Source organism: Tursiops truncatus, chromosome 8 (assembly GCF_011762595.2).
Source record: "Tursiops truncatus isolate mTurTru1 chromosome 8, mTurTru1.mat.Y, whole genome shotgun sequence".
Classification (NCBI taxonomy): Eukaryota; Metazoa; Chordata; class Mammalia; order Artiodactyla; family Delphinidae; genus Tursiops; species Tursiops truncatus.
The window spans coordinates 52,372,699-52,388,392 of record NC_047041.1 but is presented as its reverse complement, the minus strand read 5'-3'; the positions used below and the strand labels follow the sequence as shown (position 1 = coordinate 52,388,392).

Sequence of the window (15,694 nt, the reverse complement as noted above, 5' to 3'; positions counted from 1 at the left end):
TGAGTCAGAAATTCTGTTATATGTAAGGATACTGACATGAATAAGCCAGAATTCCTGTCCTTAGAGAACCCAGGGGTGGATGGGGAAGACAGATAAATGATCCCCTGATATAGCTGATGCAGTAGCAGAGATCACAGTAAGCTGTAGAAGCATGGAGAAGAGATGGGTGAGTGGCTTAAGTTGGATTTTATTCTCAGGGCAAAAGTAAGCCTTTGTAGGGGTTTAAGGTGGAAAGTGACCTGCTCTTATTTGTTTTATGGGAAGATCATTGTGGGCTGGAGCATGGATCGTCCACTGGGAGGGGCAAAGCTAGAGGCAGAGAGACAGGGAGACAGTAAGGAGGCTGCTGCAGTGATGCAGGAGTGAGATGATGGACAGAAATGGATGCATTTGAGAGATTAGATGTGCAGGACAACAAAGGCGGCAGAATCAAGAGAGTACCCAGGTTTCTGCTTCACTGACTAAGGTGGGGAGGAATGGGCAAGTGAGCTAGGATGGAGATGATACGCCTGTGCCTCCTGGACGTGTCAGGGCCATGAACAAACCCTGTCCCATGAGCCACTGCCACTTTGACTGCCAGGTCTCCCCCACTGTGAAGAACTTTCCCCCTGTCCTCCCTCCCCATGCCCTGGCACGACTGAGCTCTGCTGTTCTCTGCTGCTCTAACACAGAGCTGCGTCCTTCCCATCCGTGGAGTCATCACCAAACTGGCCACCAGCAGCAATCACGAAGCAATCATCTTTTTTGTTTTTCTGACACAATGCCTGGGTGTGCAGATAATGTTTGTGATTGTTGCAAAAATGATGGACTGAAAACTGGGGCTCCTGACAAAGAAAAGGAGAAAAAAAACTATTTAAATAAACTCAAGTGGTTCAGACCCAATGTGAGGCTTCTTAAACTGGGGCCTGCTGAGGCTCTCTGCCCTTCTACCCTGACAGGGGTGGGGAATTGCCTTGTGCGACCCTGCCACGGTGGGAGAGCACACAGTGGTGGCCCCTGGAAGCTCTGGGAATCGCCATTACGGTGGAACTGCTCTGGCATCCGCTCTGAGCTCTGGCCATTAATGATGGGCAGCTCTCTGGGCTTTTCACTCACAGCTTAGCCCGCAGCCAATGGAGAAGAGGTACTCACGGAGGTTCTAGGTGACTTAAGAGGAACCCAGTCAGAAAGACAGCAGACTAGAGGAGCCCCATAATGATAAGTTATCTCTATTACTTTGTTCCAAGGACAGCTGGCTGCACCCCTGACTGTGCTAAGGGTTTTATAAGCCTATTGTTTTATTTAATCCATTCTCACAACCGTCCTGAAAAGTGGGTAATAATAATCCCATTTTACAGAGGAAGACAATGGAGGGAAATGTTAATGATGGTCTCACAGCTAGTAAACAGCAAAACTGGGATTCTAGACCCAGGTTGCTTGACTCAAAAGCCCATGATTGAGATGTAATCAAAAAATAAATAATAATAATAAGTGTGGAGAAATTGGGACTCTCATACATTGCTGGTGGGAACACAAAACGCTACAGACACTTGAAAGCAGTCTGGCAGCTCCTCAAATGCTTAAACATAGATTTACCATGTGATCCAATAATTCCTCACCTAGGTATATGCCTAAGAGAAATGAAAACATATATCCACAAAGAACTTTGTAAATGAATGTTTAGAGCAGCATTATTTATAAAAGTAAAAAAGTGAAAGCAACCTAAATGTCTATCAACTGATGAATTGATATATCCATACAATGGAATTCATTTAGCAATAGAAAGAAATGAAGTACTATACATTCTACGACCTTGAAACCATTATCCTAAGTGCAAGAAGCCTATTACTAAAGGGCACATACTGTATGATTACACTGACATGAAATGTTTAGAATAGGAAAATTCAAAGAGACAGAAAGGAGATTACTGGCTGCCTAGGGCTGGGGGGTTAGGGAGAAATCCGGAGCAACCGTAATAGATATGGGTATTTTGGAGGAGGGGGTGATAAAAATGTTCTAAAACTGATTGTGGTGACGGTTGCACAACTCTGTGAATATACTAAAAATTACTGAATCATATACTTTAAATGACAAATTATATCTCAACCAAGATATTCTTTTTTAAAGCCCATGAGTAAATGTTTTAAAAGTATGAAAAAGAAAGTCATGATCCTTCCAAGTAAGAGCATCTAGAATTATTATAATTTTTTTCATTCATTCAACAAATCTTGATCCCCTATTGTGAGTTTGGCAAATTAACTGGGAACTTGTGACTAGGAGCTCCTAGTCCGGGTGGAAGAGATAGGATGTGGGCATCATGATTCATGGGAGAAGAAGTCAAGGAAATTTAAACAGGAGGATACTATTTCACACCCGGTGGGTTGGCAAAATGTTTAAAAGTTTGACATTACCACATTGGCAAAGATGCGGAGCCCCAGATATTCTGATACACTATCTGAGGGAGAATAAATAGGTATAATTTGGAAAGATGCTGGGCAGTGTTTAGCATAACTAAAGATACACATGTCCTACAACCTAGCCATTCAAGTAGAACTAAGGACGCACATGCCCTATGACCTGGACATTCCAAGTGCCCCTAGGGTATCACTTGGATAAACTCTTGCACAAGGCACAAGGGAACATGAACAAGGTCCATGGCGGCGCAGTTTACACCAGAAGACTGGAGATAACCAAGTCCATCAATAAGAGAAAGAGTAAATAAACTGTTACACTCACACAGTGAATTATACACAGTAGGTAAATGCCAACAAAATACAATGTATACAAAGTTTAAAAACATACCAAACAACACTACGTCACTTATGCACAGGTGCATATGCAGCAAAAGTCTAAAAAAGGGTGTAGGAATGATCAGTACCAAATTCTGGATACTGGTTGCTTCTTAGGAAGGAGAGGATTAAGACTGGGCAGCAGTTGTAAGAAGAGTGCACAGATCCCTTATGTATTTTGCCCAGTTTCGACAATGGTAACATTTTGCAAAGGCAAAATACACTATCACAACCAGCAGACTGATATTCATATAATCCACCAATATTATTCAGGTTTCTACAGTGTTACTTGTATTCCTGTACGCGTGTGGCAAATTCTACCCACTTTTATCCTGTCTAGGTTTGTGTATCGATCATCACAGTCAAGATACTGCAAGGATCTCTGTGTTGCCCTTCTATAACCCACCCACTCCACTCTGAACCCCTAGCCCTGTCCCTAAACCCTGTCAGCCACCAACCTGACCTCCACTTTTAAATTTCTGTCATTTCGAAATATTCTATCAGTGGAATCTACCAGTACGCAATGATTTGGAATTGGCTTTAATTTTTTGCACAGCACAATTCCCTAGGGACCCATCCAAGTTGTTGCCGGTATCAACGGTTCACTTCTTTCCACAACTTGTTACACCATTCACTTTGTGAAGGACATCTGGACTCATTCCAGTGTTTGCCTATTAGAATACCTACAATGCTTTAGTCCTGCAATTGGGTGGCAGGTATTTGGATTTTTACTATAGTATTTACTCTACTTTTTTTTTTTGCAGTACGCGGGCCTCTCACTGTTGTGGCCTCTCCCGCTGCGGAGCACAGGCTCCGGATGCGCAGGCTCAGCGGCCATGGCTCACGGGCCCAGCCGCTCCGCGGCATGTGGGATCTTCCCGGACCGGGGAACGAACCCGCGTCCCCTGCATCGGCAGGCGGACTCTCAACCACTGCGCCATCAGGGAAGCCTTACTCTACTTTTTGATGTGAAGGGGGTTCATACTTGGAAGAAATGAAGGAAGGAAGGAAGGAAGGAAGGAAGGAAGGAAGGAAGGAAGGAAGGAAGGAAGGAGGGAGGGAGGGAGGGAAGGAGGGAGGGAGGGAGAGAGGGAGGGAGGAAGGGGGGAGGAATGAGGGAGGGAAGGAAGGAAGGAAGGAAGGAAGGAAGGAAGGAAGGAAGGAAGGAAGGAAGGAAGGAAGGAGGGAGGGAGGGAGGGAAGGAGGGAGGGAGGGAGAGAGGGAGGGAGGAAGGGGGGAGGAATGAGGGAGGGAAGGAGGGAGGGAGGGAGAGAGGGAGGGAGGAAGGGGAGAATGAATGAGGGATGGAAGGAGGGAGGGAAGGAAGGAAGGAAGGAAGGAAGGAAGGAAGGAGGGAGGGAGGGAGGGAAGAGGGAGGGAGGGAGAAAGGGAGGGAGGAAGGGGGGAAGGAAGGAAGGAAGGAAGGAAGGAAGGAGGGAGGGAGGGAGGGAAGGAGGGAGGGAGGGAGAGAGGGAGGGAGGGAGGGAGGGGGGAAGGAATGAGGGAGGGAAGGAGGGAGGGAGGGGGGAAGGAAGGAAGGAAGGGAGGGGGGAGGGAGAGAGGGAGGGAGGGAGAGAGGGAGGAAGGAAGGAAGGGAGGGAGGGAGAGAGGGAGGGAGGAAGGGGTGAAGGAAGGAAGGAAAGAAGGAAGGAGGGAGGGAAGGAGGGAAGGAGGGAGGGAGGGGGTAAGGAAGGAAGGAAGGGAGGGGGGAGGGAGAAAGAGAGGGAGGAGGGAGGGAAGGAGGGAGGGAGGTAAGGAAGGAAGGAAGGAAGGGAGGGAGGGAGGGAGGGGGGAGGGAGGGAGGGAGGGAGGAAGGAAGGAAGGAAGGAAGGAAGGGAGGGAGGGAGGGAGGGAGGAAGGGGGGAAGGAAGGAGGGAGGGAGGGAAGGAAGGAGGGAGGGAAGGAAGGAGGGAGGGAGGGAAGGAGGGAGGGAAGGAAGGAGGGAGGGAAGGGAGGGAGGGAGGGAGGGAGGGAGGGAGGAAGGGATACTACTAATGTGGTCCACTCTTGTGCAGACAAGAGGGTGGCCCAGAGTGCAGGGCTCAGGGTGACAACTGAGACCAAGGCTCTGGCCCCCCCTCAGGTCTGGTGTTCAGGAAGTGGGACCGAGGCACCTACCTGCTTTGCAAGCGTAAGCCTCACGTGGGTGCAAGGAAGCCTGTCCAAATCCTTCAGCCTCTGGGGCAAGTGTCTGAAAGAATGCCACCTCTGGTCACAAAGCTCCTTCTCTGGCCTGGGTGTGTGGGTGGGCTGCCCCCAAACGGGAAAATCACCAAGAGAGCAGATGAAATGGGGTAGCACTCAAGGGAGGCAGAATGAAGTCTGGCATCTCCTGAGGCCCTTGAGAAAACTCCAGAATTGCAGCAAAGTGGCTGTCTGAACAGTGCTGGAGTAGACAAAGCCAGTTGGAAGGAAACAGAAAACACTGGGAACTTCCTTTTAACCTCAGGTTAAAGCTGTTTGGGGATTTTCTTTCCAGTGGGTGGATAATGAGACCCTGATCCTATCTGTTACTGCCAGGTGCAGGGGGACAGGGGTGGCCCTGGCTTCCTGTGTGCCACCTACGTCTCTGCCCAGGTAGCTTTACCCTGCCCTGCCTAAATCCCTGCAAACATCAATTACGACCTTCTTAGTCCTGGGCAGCGCGTGGGGCAGTGACAGATTCGTGTTATGAACATCCCATGGGGGCTGCCTAGTGCCCTCAGGAGGCCCCCAGACACCCAGAAATGCTCTGTGTGGCCCAGGGAACTAGAACCAACGTGCTGAGAAGCCCGGGGGCTTTGTGATGACCCATCCTTGGAGGGAGGCAGGAACAAGGCACCGGCCTATGTCAGGGCGGGTTGCCACAGAGCTCACCTTCCAGGCAGGCTCGGGAAGATGAGGAAGATTCTGACAGGCTCAAAGCATCCCAAGGGCTCCCCACTCCAAAGGAAGGGCATGTGCAAAGGCCCTGGGGCAAGGAAGTACTATAATTACAGCTGCTACCACTGCTGCTAATAATAATAATATCACAATTCACACTGATTGAAAACGCTATGGGCCAGGCGCTGTGCCCACAGCATTATGTGAAACATCTCACTTGATCCTAACAACCACCACCATGACAAAACGCTATGGGCCAGGCGCTGTGCCCAGAGATGTGAAACATCTCACTTGATCCTAACAACCACCACCATGACAAATTACTGTCGTGTCAATTCTACACGCAAACTTACAGAGGCACACGGTGGTTAAGAAACTTGCTCCTGGTGACACACCTTGGAAGGAGGAACAGGATTTGAACCCAGAGCCTGAACTGTTTGCTGTTGATGACAAACTCTTCTGAGAAAAGGGATGCTACGGAGCCTGCTATGACACTATGAGAAGTTTGGGGCTCCTCTGGAGGTGAGGGGAAGCCACAGAAAATCACTAAGGAGACGAGCCACAAGCAGACTTCTGTTTCGAGGACGCTATCCTGGAGGCCGCCCTGAGCTCCCTCCTCAACACCCCTGAAGGCCCAGCTCCTTGGTTTTATTGCTTTTCTTTGGAGCCTCTTCCCTGCCTTGCATGTTAATATTTCAGTGAGATAATATTACTCTTGTTTTGGAGAATAAGGCAACACCTCTTTCCATAACTGCAGGCACCCAGTGAGGTTGTTAAACCAGCACAAGAAGCATCCTCTCTCCAGAGTGTTCCAGACCCACTGAGCTCCACATCACCCACTTCTGCTCCATCTATCTTCCCACTCTAAGCCGCCACTGGGCATGGCTGGATCCGAGTCCATCCCATAGCCTCCAAGACAAGACACAAGCGCGGTGAAGCCGCTTGGACAGCATTTCTCCAAACCTGGATGATGTCCTCCTTGAGGGTCCCCATACTTTACCAGCTGTCTGGGCCCAGTGGCTGTCCAGGGCCTCTCTCCCATCTCCTGAGACATCCCCACACAAAGGAGGGGAAGGACGTGGCCTTTGTAGCCAGCGGGTTCCGGGTTCAAGCCCTGGTGCTGCCACTTACCACCTGTGTGGGCAGGAGAATGCTCCCCGCTCTGGGCGTCTAGGTAGGGAGGAGGTTGGGTGAGAAGATGTCAAAGGTCATCCAGCCCTGGAACTCCTCCCGGAGAACCCGCAGTGCCCAGGGCTGAGCATGCCCTCGCCTGCCGGCTGAGACGGTAACAGCAAACCCTCCAACCCTTCACGGTCGTTGTGAAGATGAACCAGAGAACAGACAGGAAAATACAGGCCAACAGCAACGTGCTTTACAGAGCGAGAGGTGATTTCATTATTTCATAACCTAGTTTATCTCCAGTGCCTCCCGACTCCCTGTCTTTCGTGTGTGTGTGTGTGTGTGTGTGTGTGTGTGTGTGTATGTGTGTGTGTGTGTGTGTGTGTGTGTGTGTGTGTGTTTCCTTTGGTGGCAGGGAGAAGAATGAGGAAGGGGTGTCCGCTGGGGCTGAAGGAGCTGGGGGAGCTGCAGTGAATTCCTCCAGACCGTGCTTGGATTTGCGGGGCCTGTGCTCTGGCACGTGCCAAGCAGAGGCAATGAACCCACTCCGACACCGTTCATCACTGCAGGACACAGGCCTTGTGGGGACAGGCCCACTGCTGCAAGGCGCGGCTCTCTCCCTTCCCTGTGCCACAGCCACTGGGATTCAGAATTGCACCAGCCTCTGGCCTCGCCCTCAGGAAGATGCAGAGACAGCAGAGTGCACGTGACCTCAGGGTTGGAAGCCAAGCGGGGTGAGCTGCTTCTTGCCCTGGCTCTGCAACCTAGTCAGCTGGGGTAATGTCCTAACTTCTCTCAGCCTCAGTTTCCTCATCTGTAAAAGGGGGATGGGGATGATGATGGTGAAAATAATAGTTGAGTTACTGTGAGGGTTGAGATAAAACAGTAAAACAACACAGTATGTAGTAATGATATTAGTTATAATTATCAGGGGAAGGGGAGAAAGTTCATGACTTGTTCAACATATACGTACTGAGGGCCTGTTCTGTGCCGAGCACTATTCCGGTAACGCTAATCTCTGCAGGCCCTCACTGGGGCACTGGTGAGGATGCCCACAGAGCGAAGCATGGAGTCTCGCGGTAACAAAGAAAGGCCACCCAAGCCTCCTCTTCCTGCGACCCTTCCTCCCTCCTTCCACAGATTGCTCCCTCCTACTCACACCCCACCTGGCTGGCGCTGGGTCAACAGTGTCTTCCCTAAATGGTGGTACAGAGGCCAGGAGCTCGCGTTGAGCCTCCCAAATTAACTAGCAACCCCTGGGAAAATCCCAGACTCTCTCCCTTAAAAGACAGTCACTCAAAAGCTTTAACTCCACCCGCATGTGTCAGCTTCCCTGACACTAATTGCTCCAAACAGGCTGAATATTAATTGTGTCTCTGAAGGGAGAACCAGGAAGTGTTGTCTTTGATAACTCACATGGATCACCCGATCCCTCTCTTGGATAATTCCAAGAGCTCCTGGGACATTGCACACTCACGTGGCCCCAGAGGGGAATTCTCCTATACAGGCTGTTCATGGTCTGCAATTAAAACAACTTCTGCAACAAGTCTCTTCAGCTCTGGGCCCTCTCTTGAACACATATATGTTAGGCTGGGTGGGGCAGGGAACTCACGCCTAATAACATTGATTGAGTACCTACTAAGTGCCAGGAGATTTACATGTATGATTTCATTGAATCCTTAGAACAACCTTGTGAGGGTAGGTGTTCTTATCCCATGTAGCAGATAAGGAAACTGAGGCACAGAGAGAGGTATTCATTTGTCCAAGATTATACCAGTTGTGAGAGAAGTGGCTTTGAACAGGTATATCTGGCTCCAACGCGTCTGCTCATCCAGTTACACCAGCGGTTCTGTCTTTTTGTCACTATAATCCTTCCCACCACCACCCCGCACTCCCAAAACCCTACTGCTAAGAAAACTTTATAGAATTTTTTTTCCCAAAACTCCACTACTTCCCATGAAATGTTAATACCGCACGTATGCTATATATTTGTTATGTACTGGGCTCTTTGGAGGACCACAAGCCATTGTAATAACTGAGATTTCTTTTCGTCCCTCACCCCCAAGGACCCATCTCGCCCTTTGGGGATGACAGTGCCCCTGTTGAGGATGTGTACATTATAGGGGGGTCAAAGTGTTGGCCCCAGACTGGACGACAGCAATGTCTACCCCATAAACCCAAACCAGGAAGGGAAAATAAGATGTACCATCTCTTCTCAAGTGCAGTGTCCATGTTTTCTTTGGAGGGACTGGCAAGTCCTGGTCTTTTTGTTTCTAGATGTGCGATCTGTTCTACATTCATTTGTCACTTCCTACGAGAAGCCTGCCTAGACCTCCTTACCTGAGGCTGGGTTGGCTCCCTTCTACCTCCAGTTTCATTCTGCCAAAGCAATGATCAGACAACGGTCAACTGTCCATGTAAATGTCCTCGTACACATGAGGAAGGACTATGGCTTATCCATCTCTGCATCTCAAGGCCTAACATGGGTACAGTATGTAGCAGGTCCTCAGTAAATGTTTGTGGAGTGAATGAACCAACGGGCAAGTGCTCACGCTGCCTCTGCTGCACATGGCTAAAGCTTTAGCAAGGATCACGCTGGGGACGGCTGGATCATAGCAGTAACATGCAGGCCTGCTCCAAGGTTACCACAAAATCAGAGTTTTCATTTGACAACATCTATAGGTAAGGTTCTTGGTCAAGGCCCCTGTGGGGTTGAGGTGAGCACAGGGTGAGATCTCAGAAGAGTGATGATGATGATGACACTGAGAGATGGACTTGGCCTGTTGCCTGGAAACTTCCCCTTGGCTCTCTTGGCGTATTTCACGGACTCCGGAGCGAAAATACAATAAACTGCCAACCCATAATAACCAGGGAAATCCTAGCTGATGAAGCTCCTTGTTCACACCAAAGAAAGACAGTGGTGACCACTTTCAAATTCTGTTTCCAGCAATATGCCTGCTTATTCACTCTAAGGAATTCCCCTAATGCAGGACATGGAAAATACCAGATTAAACAAACAATTTAAAATATATATAGAGAGAGGGGCTTCCCTGGTGGTCCAGTGGGTAAGACTCCATGCTCCCAATGCAGAGGGCGTGGGTTCGATCACTGGGGGGGGAACTAGATCCCACATGCCGCAACTAAGAGTCCGCATGCCGCAACTAAGTAGTCCACATGCCACAACTAAAAGATCCCGCGTGCTGCAGCTAAGACTCGGTGCAGCCAAAAATAAATAAGTAAATAATAAATAAACAAATAAATATGAAAAAAATATAGAGAGCTGACCTGTCAAGAAAGAGAAGGAAATACTCAGAGGTCAGATGACCACGAGATATCACAAATCCCTAGAGGTTCCCAAGCACTGAGCGGGGGACAGTCCTGGGGGGTATCTGCCAGTCCCTAGCGGTCTGGGGATTTTAGTTTTAAAGGTCCAAGGAAAGTAGCAAAGTCAAAGTCCTTCCAAAGGTAGAAGTCAGACTGAGACCTCACTTAGGTTAGGATTTCAAAGGGAGACATTTATGCCTTAATGAACAGGCGAATCAGAAAAAAACGAAATTCCACCCCACAAAAGGAGACAGTGAGGCAACTTGGCCCTGGGGCTGGGTGAAGGGAAAGGAAAAGTTTTTAAAGTCTCCTCTGAAAATTCCCAATCACAAAGTGGTCCTCACGTGGGTCTGGTGCTTGACTACATATTACCTTGTGGCCAGAAAAGACCCCTAAGTCCAAGCTGAGCACTGAATGTAAAGTGACCCCAAGTCGATGGTTCCACCAGGCACCTGGCAGAAGAAAATGCAAATCCTTCCTTTCTGGACCGATGAATTTTCAACTCAGGCCTCCAAGAAGCCCCACAAAGGTTTAACAACCAGGAACCCATGATTTGAAAATTCACAGAACATGGGAGGAAATGAGCCACCGTGAGCAAGAGACAGCAGAAATAATGAACAAAAGAATCACACCTATGAGTACTATAGGTGCTAAAACGATTAGATTTAGTACTACAGTACTAAAACGATCAGATACCGAAAATAAAAGAAATGTGTATAATATTTAAAGAAATATATAAGGGTAGTCAAAGCATAAACAAAGAACAGACTCTCAAAAAAGATAAAAACAGGTTGACAGATAACCAACTAAAACTTCTATAAATGGGACTGACATATAGGCTTCTTGAGGCTGTTCTATATACGGTGTGTGTGTAGTATCAGAATGAACCCTAGCATTGGAATCAGAAAACTAAAACGCTGTGTGTCTTGGGCCAATCACTGCCTGTCTCTGGGCATCAGTGCCCTCATCTGCAAATGAAAGCATGGAACTAGATCACCTCATAAGTCCAACTCTGTCAACTGATGTTCTGTGATACAACACTTCAGCTATTGGGTACCTGGTTTTTGAGTTACCCCTGATTATAAGCATCTTAGGAGATTTTAAATCCGTACAATAGTCCATTGAGATAGGGGCTCTTATTATAACCATTTCATGTATTAGGAAACTGAAGCAGAGATTAAGTAACTTGCTCAGAGTCCAGAGCTGGTAAGCCAGCTCGGACTCCATCAGCCTGACTGTAGAGCCTGCTCTCTTCCACTATATATCCTTCTACTGTGCTTGACTCCTAACACCTGGAATTCCACCTCTAGGATCCCCTGACCTAGGAGAAGTCTCCCACGGCAAGGGGCAGCTCAGTGGCTAGCCCAGGCTGTTAACAGCAACCAGGATTCCAACTCCAGTGGGTAGCAAAAACATCGTGGAGTTAAGTATCAGTAACCAAGTATTATTAAGTACATCCTACGAGCAAGGCCTCTGCTCATTTCAGACAAGACGTATAGATGACAGAGCAGCCAACGGTGACAGATGGCTAGGGCTTACCTCCTGATCACCCACTTTCAGAAAATGTTTCATTCTGAAAGCACTTCTCTGTGTCTTGGTTTCCTCATGGGTAATATCGGGACGGTAACAGTACCTGATATCCCCGGGTTCTTGCTGTGATTCAGTGAGCTAATACAAGTCAGGTGTGTCATGAGCACGCCGCCGACGGTGGCTCCTGCTTTCTTCTTACTAATTTCAACCCAGTGGGCAGAAGTCGGGCTTGGCCGCAGATGCCCTCGATTCCATTCCAGCCTCCCCCACTTCCCAGCTGTGTGACTTCAAGTCACAGACCCTCTCTGAGGCTCCACGGCCCCGTCTGTGAATCAGAAATAACAATGCTTACCTCACAGGTAGTTGTGAGGGTTAAATGGACTGTGAAATGCCTAGTGCAGTGGTTGACATATAATAGGTTCCCAACAAATGTCTGTTCTCACGCGTGGAGCGTTTTCTGCACGCTCGGCTTCTCCACCGGGGTTAGAATCCAAAGAGGCAAAGGATTCTGTGCTAAGAGATGCTGGCTGGCTGTTCTTTCCCACCTGGGGAGCTTTCACAAAGAAGTGGAGGCGGGGTGGAAGATATCTAAGCACATCCATTTCACAGCAGGTGAGTCAAGGCAATATGGTGACAGAGGTTTACAGCCTCGGAAGAGGGCCTTCAGGCCATGACCTTGGCTGCTTTGGCTAAACTGGCCACGGAGATGCGCAGCTGAAGATGCCAATAGCAACAGGGAGGAAGCCCTACCTTTATGAGGATCTGGTCACTGAACCCACCTAGGGGAGTGACACTGACTTTCCCATTTGGAAATAAAGCAGGTTTATAAATGGTTCTGCAATCAATCTGTACACCCAGGGCTGTGCAGCCTGAGTGATGGGGGACAGGTAAATAGGGATTACGTTAAAGGGGGTGCAGAGGGGCAGGGACATCTGCAGCAGTGGCTGCATCCCTACACGAACCCCGACCCCTGCAGGCCTCGGGGAAGGGCAGAACTCCACCCTCGGCTTCTACAGCTGCCTGGTTTTCACTTCCCAAAACATTGGCGGAGGCTGTCCAAAAATGGTTCCCTCACAGGGATTCCTCTTTTGAGCAAATAGGGAACTCCTGAGTTTCAAGCTCCATCTTAGGTCACCAGATCCTTCCTCCTCCCCCTAAGACCATCTATGTGTTCACTGAGCCCAGACATTGATTAAGCAGATACAGGGTACTGAAAGAGGCCGGTAGCATGGTAGGGTGGTGGGCATGCCATGTGCTTGGAGTGACGATGAAGGTGCAAACTCAGGGAGGGAAAAGGAATCTTGGAGGATAAACAGATGGTCTGGGCAGAAAGAGCCTGAAACCAGCACAAGGGTATGGGTGGCCATGGCAGCCCTGCTTGGACCACTGGACCTCACAAGTGGAAGCACGGTGCCTCACCGGGACAAGACTCAGCATCTTCTCTCCAGCTGGAGAACAGCACGGTGACCCCCAAGGGCGAGTCAAACAGACCTGGCTTCATACCCCGGTTCCACCAGGTACTAGGACATATGTGTCCCTGAGCAAGATTCTTCTCTGTGTCTCTGTTTGATTGATGGAAAATGGGAGTCTCTCTATCTCATAGAGCCCAAAACACATAGGTTTTCATAATGAGGATAAAATATGCAATGTGCCCAGCACAGATACTAACCCACAGAACGAGTTCGATCAATGTTCTTTTATCCTTGCTTCACTGCCATAATTGGCACCACCTGTGACAACACATTCTTAGCCTCAGAAGCCTTATTTGCCTTACTCAGTATTTATACAAGAACTAGGATGTTCCAATTAGGATTATTTCTCCAACTTGACCCGAGCAAAATAATGAATCTGTCCCAAGCCCTCTGACCTCCCAGGTTCCCATCGCCAACCAGGATGGATGGTTCTAGCAGGGCCTGACCACTCAGTAGTCTCTGAGTCACTGATAACGCTAGTTAATAGCTAACATCTCAATAATGGCCAAGTCTTCTATGAAAAGTAAACAATACAGAAACGAGATTATTGACTGTCTGCTGTGTGCAGGGGAGCTGCCATGGTAGACTCCAAAAGGGTGGAACAAAAAAGCATAACTGGTGTTCCTGTTCGACATTCCAAGAGCTAAAAAGTGTACTTGAGGGCTTCCCTGGTGGCGCAGTGATTGAGAGTCCGCCTGCCGATGCAGGGGACACGGGTTCGTGCCCCGGTCCGGGAGGATCCCACATGCCGCGGAGCGGCTGGGCCCGTGAACCATGGCCGCTGAGCCTGCACGTCCGGAGCCTGTGCTCCGCAACGGGAGAGGCCACAACAGTGAGAGGCCCGCGTATCGCAAAAAAAAAAAAAAAAAAAAAAATGGAATTGTAAGAACTACCTCTTGGGGTTGCGGCAGTTCGATGAGATGCATCAGTCAAGTACTCGGCACAATGCGTCAGTAAATGTGACCTAGTTTACCTGTCCCTCTCTATGAAAGGCAAACATCTTAACAGGTGTCCTCAGAGAACCACTATGTCTCCACTGCCGAGAATTTATCCAAGTTTGTAGTTATAAACATTCACCGGGCTGAGAGCAGAGGCTTCCTTCGTTGTTGTTTTTGTTCCCTGTTATATCCTGAGAGTCCAGCACGGTGCTGGGCCTTTTTTGTCAATATTCAATATGTCTCTGCTGAATTGCTAAATAAATGACTGAATCAGAGGTTATGAATGATCTAGGTTCTGGTGCTTTTTAGCTGGGAGACCTCAGACAAGATAATTAACGTCTCTGAGTCAAAAAAATAAATTACTGATAATCCCTTTAGAATGTGTTAATATTATTAGGTCCGAATATGAGTTATTTGGTAGGTACACCAGATTAAAACAACTAAATGAAATGTACAAAAAAAAAAAATTCTCTGAGTCTCAGTTATCTTACCTGTAAAATGGAAATCATAATATCTACTATGGCAGAAGCAGTTACCGCGCATCGAATATCGACATTTCCCAGAGGCCTAGAAGTCAGGCAGGACCACGGGACTAGTTTTGGCCCACCGGCTGCGTGTCACTTCTGGGCCAAAGCGTTTCAGAGCCGGTGCCTAACCTTCTGACTACCTCTTCCCCTGCTGCGGAGACCAAGGTGGCCACTTGTTCCCGGGGCTACACCTAAAATACGACAGAGCTTTCATCAGGCTGGCCTCTGAGTCACTAGGTAGAGCAGAGCCCTCCACCTCCCCGGGTTAGAGCAAGAAATAAACCACTGTGTTAAGCCACTGAGATTCTGGAGTTCATTTATTACTGCAGCATTAACTGAGCCGAGACAGACTCAGACTTCTACCCTACGAGATTGCCCCGAAGATAAAAAGTGCTTGGTTCTTAGTAGGTTTTCAATACAGGGCTCACTCCCTGGGTCCTGGCTCCTTCCTCGGCTTCTGTAGCCTTCCTCACGACCCAGACTCTATGTACGATTCTCCCTCTCAAGCCAGAGAAGAAACATGGCAGACGGAACAGAGAGAACATTCTCTCTGCCGTGTTTCTTCTCTAGCTTGAAACATCCTTCTACTTCCCCCCAACCCCCCAAGTGTGTTCTATTTTTGTCATTGCACAGCAGTATAAGAAAAGCCTCTGGAGAGCCATTCTGGCCAGCTGGACCTGGTGCCCGGACTGCCTGTCCTCTGGGCAGCCGCCCACTCACCTGCTCCTGCCTCATTCCCAGCTACGCCTCTGATCCCACTCCAACGCAGTTTGAAATGTAACCACCAAACTCTGGACCCCGCCTTTGGTGACCTGGGCCCCAGAATGACTCTCATGGCCACTGCGGCCTCTGTGGGCCCGGACCTGCACGGTGCTTGCCGGCTGCCAGCTCCCCCATCACATCCTCACTGGATGGCTGGCGCATGCCTGTTCTGTCCGCCCACCATACTGGCTGCTGGCTTTGGCTTCAAGCAGCCACCAGTCCTGCTACTGCATCCGCTTCCCGAGAAAGCCACCTCCACCCCGGCCTGACCTTCTCCACTCCCCTTGTGGCTTAGTGGCAAAAGCCTTCAAACAGAAAGTACGCCTCTTTTCAGATTCCAAGATGACATTTCTCATCAAGACCACAGGTTTGCAGTCGATGATGCAGAAAAT

At 49.0% G+C, this 15,694-nt stretch overlaps 1 protein-coding gene across 1 annotated transcript in view; it reads right to left on the bottom strand.

Annotated features, from left to right (window-relative positions):
• The window catches only part of TENM4 (teneurin transmembrane protein 4), a 739,181-nt gene that overhangs the window by 492,911 nt on the left and 230,576 nt on the right, over positions 1-15,694 (bottom strand). The window lies entirely within an intron of this gene.